Below are 9,267 nucleotides of genomic sequence, written 5' to 3' on the forward strand. Positions count from 1 at the left end.
AGCTACTCGTCGATGTCGACCTAGAAACCACCATCTGTTGGAGCAACTTCGTCTGAAACAAAAGCATGCAAAGCTGAGTACAGGGACTCAGTAAGACTTAGTACAACCTTTTAGCAAAGCGGGTATGCAGGCTTTCTGTGGAGCTTCTTTTGCGTAAAGCTAGTTTTCCTTTGTAAGACGAGAGAGAGGAGAAGCTCGACTACTCAGAACCTTTGAAAGGGGATAAGAGAGGGACATCTCTAGCTCTACTGATCATCATATTGTATCCACCAAACTTCATCATCTCGAACCACTATCCTCGGATTACCCCCTCAACACCCGAAGAAGGTATCCGTAAACACACATTGTTTGCCAAGTTTTACGATCAGGTTCAAGTTGTCTATGATCACAGAATCCATTCCCAAGTCGTCCGTAACCGTGGACACGGCTTTTCGAAAAGATTTAACCCTGCAGGGGTGCACAACTTTACCCACACGTGCCAACCGACTCTTAATGCCAGAATCATTAGCTCTCTTCCTTGGAAAGCCGGCAGAGGGTGGTTGACCACGACCTTTACCTTGCTGTCGCCGAGACCATGAGTCACGCGCTAAGGATTCTTCCGCCGTAACGGGTCAATTCCCGAAGCCGGTCCTTAACGATGTGAGCCGAGGTGGGTTTCCCCAGAGGCCGCAACCCCCAACCACCACGACCACGCTTACCTGCCTGTTATGTACCTTTACCCCAAAGCAGAATGCAATGCATATGTCCAGATAACGCGCAAACTATGTGACTCATGGAATCTACTAGGCAAGTTAGTGAGTCGAGAGGGTACCATAATAGGGCCTCGTGTGGTTGTACGCTCGGTCTTGGTTCAATAGGTGAGAACTCGGTTCCTATGGTTGGCAGAAACGAAACAACCCACCACATCCCAATGTGGCCTCTCGTCTGAGCCTTTAATCATGTTTAACATCTCTATACTTACCACGTCAACCTGTCATGCTAGATTCATTTCTTGTATGCCTCCAGTCCGAAGACCGGAGTAGTAGCGTAACAAACTAAGCATGGCTAAGCATAAAGAGATAAAGGCTCTAGCGACGCACACATGCCCAACCTAGTTATGCTAGGAGCAGTGGATCAGGTATTTGAGGCTACAAGGTGGAACATGCAATAGATAGGATAACTCTACCTATCGATAAAAGACAGTTGAATCGCATCAATATGAGGTAACCAGAATAAAAGCAGTTGTAAAACTGATATGAACCAGGCTAGGGCTTGCCTTTGTCCCTGTCAAAGAAATATGGAATCTTCAAAGATTTTGTTATTGACTTGTTCATCGGAGGACATGAATGGATCATCACTTTGGTTGATCTTCGTCGTCTCAGACTCGTGCTCTATCGATCGCGAAGAAGCAAATACTATAAAGAGAGAAATAACAATCAACACATGGCATCAATGCAATGCGCATACAAGTATGAATGATATTTCATATTAATGGAATTGAGTAAACCCTAGGTGTATCATCAGATTAAAGGGGTTCCGGCGTCGGACCCCGACATATGAGAGGGGTTAATTAGGGTTTCACTACTTATGCAGTTTTAATTGTTGCAATGATGCATGAATTTCATCTAAACTTGTAGAGAATGTTTTTCTGAACATTTTGATATATTATACACATTTTTCTGATTTAAAATGAATTAGTTATGAATTAAACAAGATTTAATCAATATATGGAATTTCTGGAAAATGTTAAAAATCTGACAGTCGGACCCACTGTCAGGGTTTTATTCATTTCCTAAACATTTACGAAATTATTAAATCTCTGACGAGGGGCCCCACCTGTCAAGGATTTCTTATTTACAGAAAACATAAAACAAAAATAAAAAGAGAAAAGGCTGACACCGGGACCCACCGGAGTCAACCGCCGGTGGTTGACCACGGCGGGCCGGCGGCAGTGGCTAGCGGCGCGGCCGCTACAAGGCGCGCCTGGTCACGCGACCAGGCGCGTTAGATGCGCGCCGACGCGGCGAGTCAAGGGATGGTGGCGCCGCCCGAAGGAGGTTGCCGGAGCGGCGCCGGCGTTGAGCAGCGCGACGGCCGGGTGCGGGCGCGCGTCGCGGCAGCGTTTGGGAAGGGGAGAGAGGGCGCAGTGATACATCTCCGATGTATCAATAATTTCTTATGTTCCATGCCACATTATTGATGATATCTACATGTTTTATGCATACTTTATGTCATATCTATGCATTTTCCGGCACTAACCTATTAACGAGATGCCGAAGAGCCGATTCTTTGTTTTTCTGCTGTTTTTGGTTTCAGAAATCCAAGTAAGGAAATATTCTCGGAATTGGACGAAATCAACGCCCAGGGGCCTATTTTCACACGAAGCTTACAGAAGACCGAAGATGATACGAAGTGGGGCCACGAGCTGGCGACACAGTAGGGCGGCGCGGCCCAAGCCCTGGCCGCGCCGGCCTAGCGTGTGGGGCCCTCGTGCGCCCCCCTGACCTATCTCCTCCGCCTACTTATAGCCTTCGTCGCGAAACCCCCAGTAACGAGAGCCACGATACGAAAAACCTTCCAGAGACACCGCCGCCGCCAATCCCATCTCGGGGGATTCAGGAGATCGCCTCCGGCACCCTGCCGGAGAGGGGAATCATCTCCCGGAGGACTCTTCACCGCCATGGTCGCCTCCGGAGTGATGAGTGAGTAGTTCACCCCTGGACTATGGGTCCATAGCAGTAGCTAGATGGTCGTCTTCTCCTAATTGTGCTTCATTGTCGGATCTTGTGAGTTGCCTAACATAATCAAGATCATCTATCTGTAATGCTATATGTTGTGTTTGTTGGGATCCGATGGATAGAGAATGCTATGCTATGTTGATTATCAATCTATTACCTATGTGTTGTTTATGATCTTGCATGCTCTCCGTTATTAGTAGAGGCTCTGGCCAAGTTTTTACTCTTAACTCCAAGAGGGAGTATTTATGCTCGATAGTGGGTTCATGCCTCCATTAAATCTGGGACAGTGACAGAAAGTTCTAAGGTTGTGGATGTGCTGTTGCCACTAGGGATAAAACATTGATGCTATGTCCGAGGATGTAGTTATTGATTACATTACGCACCATACTTAATGCAATTGTCTGTTGTTTTCAACTTAATACTGGAAGGGGTTCGGATGATAACCTGAAGGTGGACTTTTTAGGCATAGATGCATGCTGGATAGCGGTCTATGTACTTTGTCATAATGCCCAATTAAATCTCACAATATTCATGATATCATGTATGTGCATTGTCATGCCCTCTCTATTTGTCAAGTGCCCAACTGTAATTTGTTCACCCAACATGCTATTTATCTTATGGGAGAGACACCTCTAGTGAACTGTGGACCCCGGTCCATTCTTGTAATCGAATATAATCTACTGCAATACTTGTTCTACTGTTTTCTGCAAACAATCATCATCCACACTATACATCTAATCTTTTGTTACAGCAAGCCGGTGAGATTGACAACCTCACTGTTTCGTTGGGGCAAAGTACTTTGGTTGTGTTGTGCAGGTTCCACGTTGGCGCCGGAATCCCTGGTGTTGCGCCGCACTACATCTCACCGCCATCAACCTTCAACGTGCTTCTTGGCTCCTACTGGTTCGATAAACCTTGGTTTCTTACTGAGGGAAAACTTGCCGCTGTACGCATCACACCTTCCTCTTGGGGTTCCCAACGGACGCGTGCTGTACGCGTATCACGCAGCAGGGTGCAGGAGGTCGGCCAGCTCACCCTGGTTCTAGTGGAGGCGACGGCGAGCCGGGAGGTGGCCGGAAACGGCGGCGGTGGGGGTTGCCAGCGTCGGGGAAGAAGGGCGCGGTGCAAGCGTCTGAGAGTGTCCCGGCTCGATTCGTTGAAGGGGGAGGCCGAGGGGAGGGAGACGGAGCTGGTGGTGTCGATGGCGTGGCGCGGGGAGGCCGCTAGAGGCGGCGACGGCGAGCTCTGGCCGGGGTTAGGGTTTGGCCGCGCCTATGCTCAGAGAGAGAGGAAGAGAGAGCCAGGGAGAGGATAGGGACGAGGGAGAGGGAGAGGGCATGCAGGAGGCCTTCTCCAGGACGTCTCCCACGTCCAGGCGGCGTCGAGCAGGAGGTGGCACCGGCGAGCGCGCAGGTGCTGCCAGGCAGCTGCCTGCCTGTCTAAGGAGGAAGAGGACAAGGGGGGTTATGCAGAAAACCCCCTGGATTTTGTAAATTTTATGGAAAATTTAGACAAGGAAGAATTAGGGTATTTTTGACCCAAAATTTTGAGGGGCTTTTGCACAATTTTTAAATAGAGCAAACAACCACATGGGCAACATTGTTGCAAACCTTTTTAGTGCAATTTTTCTCAAATTCAATGCAAATGCATGCATGCTTATGCACAATTAGCAACAATTATTGGATTAACAAACATGGGATGTTACAACTCTACCCCCCTTACAAGAATCTCGTCCCCGAGATTCCTAAGGTAGGAAAAGAGAAAGTAACAAGGACTACGACGGTCTTCAACGAGCTTGTTGATACCACACCGATCTTCTTTGTTGAGGAAGTTGATCCACGACACCATGAAGAAGTTGACCCACAACACCATGAATGAAGCACTTCATTTTCTTCCTTTCAAGTTGTTGCTCAACTGCACCTAAAGGAAAGAGGGAATAACACTGGACGGTGGATCTTTACAAAGATCGAGTATCTCATGGTCAACTCATGGAAGGAGTGTTTAAAAACAACTCTTGAGCTAACAAACATGAAACACATCAAGGTAACGGAGGAAATGAAAGAAGTTTCAAATTTTGGTAGGCAATTTCTCCACGCTTGACAAGATTACGAAGGAACAAGGTAGCGAGGAGTTAAACTGCCTTTGATACCATGACGAGACACTCTTAGAGAGGGTGACTCGTAGAAGCACGGATGATTATCCAACGAGAGAAACTTTGGATTTCAAGATCATAGTCACTCTTCAGGCAAGGATACATGAAACAATTTTCATCTACTCAAAGATTAGGTCCTAGATGACTGACGAATTCACACAACGTGTGAATTGATTAGAACTTCAGGTACTGACCAACAGAAAGGGGAGGGTACTGGCAAGGGAAGTGCCAAGGATTAGCGGGGATTGAAATTTCTCCAAACGAAGTTGTCGTCACCAGAGAAATGGTTTCGAGGGATTGACCAAAAGAGACATTTAGCAACTCTGTTTGTAATGTTCTCCTTGATGTTCTAGACACCAAAATTAGGCTATTGACTAGCCTTCAATAGGTCATCAAGTGAAGGTCGGACTTCGGAATTTGAAAAGCATCATAAGGGCAACTCCTAGAATAAGTCACACAAGATCCTTATGGAGATTGGTTATACTTGATGAATCAAGAGATTATGGCATTAGGCCTTCCGACTAATTGTGTTAACCACGACATCAATCTTGTCGGATTTACAAAGAGACCTATCCCAAAAATCCTTGAGAAACACTAACCATCATTGCCGCTTGAGATTCAGCTTAGGTTAGGTGTAAAGATACTTTAGGACTCAGAATGTTTGAATGTAAGATTTGCAACACTTACCACGAAGGTAAAGTCGCTAGATTCTCAAGGTATGGACCACAATGTCAAGCTCCAAAGGATTGAGCTAGATTGCGTAATACATGTGGTTGCGACTGCAAAAGCAATTGCATGCACATGAACCTGCAATGTAACACAAGTGAGTCCTGGTGGGGACATCAAAGAAGATTTTGAAGTTCTTAAACATCTTCTCTTTCTTGAACAAACCAGTCAGTGGGTTAGGGTGCATAGAGGAGCATTTCAAGGAATGGAGGCAACAACCTTCCATCTCAAGAATACTTCGCACATGCCTGACTGACTTACGATGATTCCTGAGGAAAACAAAGGGAACTCTACTCGAATCCACGACGACATCTTTCAACAAGTGCACGTGAACCAGAGAGGGTCACTTCCAACATCCAGAACACATACTTCGTGACAACACAAATATGGTTCTTAAAAATTTCCAACATAGTGTCAAACATCCAATATGAATATGTTTAAACATGGAGGAAATAAGAATTCCATCGATGGGTTCAACAGCAAACTTATCAAAATACTCCAATGAGGGACTCATATTCTATATGGACTCGGCATAAATATTGGTCAGACCAAAGACATGAAGGTATACTCAGACAAGACACCATGACACCATGATGATAGTCCTTGGAACTGAGTTTGATTTGACGATAGCCCAAACTCAAATCAAATATGGGGAAGATAGCATATCCATAAAGGAGATACTTTCTGACTTCAACACAAGCAAAACTAGAAATCCCTTTAAAAAGAATCAAGTTGGATAGAGCTCTTGTCTTTCAACTCTCCAAGTTGTTGTTTAAGCTCAACCAATTAGTCATGGATATCCAGTACGGTTTCTTGGAGAATGAGTGATTCAGAGAACCAGCTTACTCATGAACTCGACAACATGGTCATGTAACAACATGGCGATACTTCTAGAAGACAACTAGAATATCATGAACCACCGGTATATCACTGAATTCAAGAGGGGAACTTGCTTTACAAAGCAAACAATATGGTCTTGAGAGCTTCAGCATAAACCTAACTCTTTGACCGAAGATGTGCGCCTGAACGAATGGACTTGGCAGCACAATCAAACTTCGCTTAATAATTGGTGAACCAATTATGCTAAGAATGACACAAACATCCTTAGAATTCAAAGCAATGAGAATTACTAAGAATCTCGGATGGCCACATCAATACAAACACCCCAACATTCCCAAGCATGGACAGCTCGGAGGAAAGGCGAGTAAAGATATATAAGAGCATCACTTCATCAATAAGGCCATGATACAGAGCACGACCTGATGATATAGAAGAGGGTGATAATCTAAGGCAGAATAGAGCAGAGGGTACATAAACCTCATATTCTACGGATTACAATACTTTGACCGGGTCCTAGAAATGGACAAGGTACTGGAGTTTGTTTCTTCTGACATACCGAAGTAGAATGTCTTTATGAACCACAAGAGTAATATACACTGGAGAACACCAATGGACATTTACAACTTTGTTGATAACTAGCAGACAAAGGTCGAAAAGCGAATAAAGAGGAGGAACACAATCAGGAACAGAATTCCTGAGATGTAGATGCACAAGATAACACTTTTGTGAAACTCATGTTGAGAAAGGAGGTGCGGCAGAGTTACAGGCATAGATATGAGACTCTCAAAGAGCACTCTTGTCGTGATCCATTTGGTTCAATGAAAGAACCTCTGCGATAGCCAGTGGAAGGGAAAGTTCTTAATTGTCGCAATTCAACATGACAATAACCACAAGCTTGAAGAATAGCTTGATTAGAATTTAGCCATCCCGGTGTAATGTATGAACATTAACACTAGTATTCAATGGCATGGATCTTGGGTTAAAGGCCAGCTTCATGTACCAAGATTCATTAGAATCCAGCACAATCGGGGACCTTCGGTTCAAGTCCAAGGGTTAAAACCCAAGAAAGGAGTTACTACTACCAAGTGACACAAAGGACACTACGATGTAGTAATCACGGTGTAGCATCTAGAAGCAATGCATAGCTTCCAAACTACCCAAGAAAATAAAAAGGAGGCATACAAGGCAAAAGGAAACCTCGAAGCCTAGAACAGAATGATGTGGAACCCACAAAATAGAGAGTCATGATGGAAAGGAATCTCTCTATTGAAACAAAACAAGGAGGATGCATAGAACACACACGACTCTAGAGAACTCTGCACTAGGTCAACTGGTTTAGAAACGGCATGCCCCTGTGGCACCTAAGTTTGAAAGACTAGAAGAGATAGAAAAACTTTCAAATCAACACAAGGTAAGGCACCTTAGAATTAGAGCGATACCAGATAAGGAGTAAAAAGAAGCCTATTCAGATTTTCGCAAATACTTTTATCTTTCAAATAGTTTTCACAAACACTAGACTCAACATCGACCAGTAGAAATAGTTTCCTACAGGCAGTCCTGCTCTGATACCAAAACCTGTGGCACCCCCGGGATCAGGGTTAGACAAATACCAGATCTTCGTCTGACATAAGCCTAACCTAGAGCTCGAGAGACTACAGTGAGAGAATCGGTAACATAACAGTGACTCTACGACTCAAGAAGTAATACAAGCTCATAACTGAGCGAAGAACCAAATAATTACAAGCAGAGGTCAATGACCTGACATACATCAATCAACGGAAGCGAAGTTATGCTATTAGACATAGCAAGATAGCAAAAGGCCTAAGAGGCCAGGAGCATAACGGCGACGTCCCAGCCCATAGATTCCAGGCTGCCACCTGGGAACCCCAAGCTACTCGTCGATGTCGACCTAGAAACCACCATCTGTTGGAGCAACTTCGTCTGAAACAAAAGCATGCAAAGCTGAGTACAGGGACTCAGCAAGACTTAGTACAACCTTTTAGCAAAGCGGGTATGCAGGCTTTCTGTGGAGCTTCTTTTGCGTAAAGCTAGTTTTCCTTTGTAAGACGAGAGAGAGGAGAAGCTCGACTACTCAGAACCTTTGAAAGGGGATAAGAGAGGGACATCTCTAGCTCTACTGATCATCATATTGTATCCACCAAACTTCATCATCTCGAACCACTATCCTCGGATTACCCCCTCAACACCCGAAGAAGGTATCCGTAAACACACATTGTTTGCCAAGTTTTACGATCAGGTTCAAGTTGTCTATGATCACAGAATCCATTCCCAAGTCGTCCGTAACCGTGGACACGGCTTTTCGAAAAGATTTAACCCTGCAGGGGTGCAGAACTTTACCCACACGTGCCAACCGACTCTTAATGCCAGAATCATTAGCTCTCTTCCTTGGAAAGCCGGCAGAGGGTGGTTGACCACGACCTTTACCTTGCTATCGCCGAGACCATGAGTCACGCGCTAAGGATTGTTCCGCCGTAACGGGTCAAGTCCCGAAGCCGGTCCTTAACGATGTGAGCCGAGGTGGGTTTCCCTAGAGGCCGCAACCCCCAGCCACCACGACCACGCTTACCTACATGTTATGTACCTTTACCCCCAAAGCAGAATTGCAATGCATATGTCCAGATAACGCGCAAACTATGTGACTCATGGAATCTACTAGGCAAGTTAGTGAGTCGAGAGGGTACCATAATAGGGCCTCGTGTGGTTGTACGCTCGGTCTTGGTTCAAGAGGCGAGAACTCGGTTCCTATGGTCGGCAGAAACGAAACAACCCACCACATCCCAATGTGGCCTCTAAGCCTTTAATCATGTTTCA

This window comes from Lolium perenne, chromosome 4 (genome assembly GCF_019359855.2).
Source record: "Lolium perenne isolate Kyuss_39 chromosome 4, Kyuss_2.0, whole genome shotgun sequence".
NCBI lineage: Eukaryota > Viridiplantae > Streptophyta > Magnoliopsida > Poales > Poaceae > Lolium > Lolium perenne.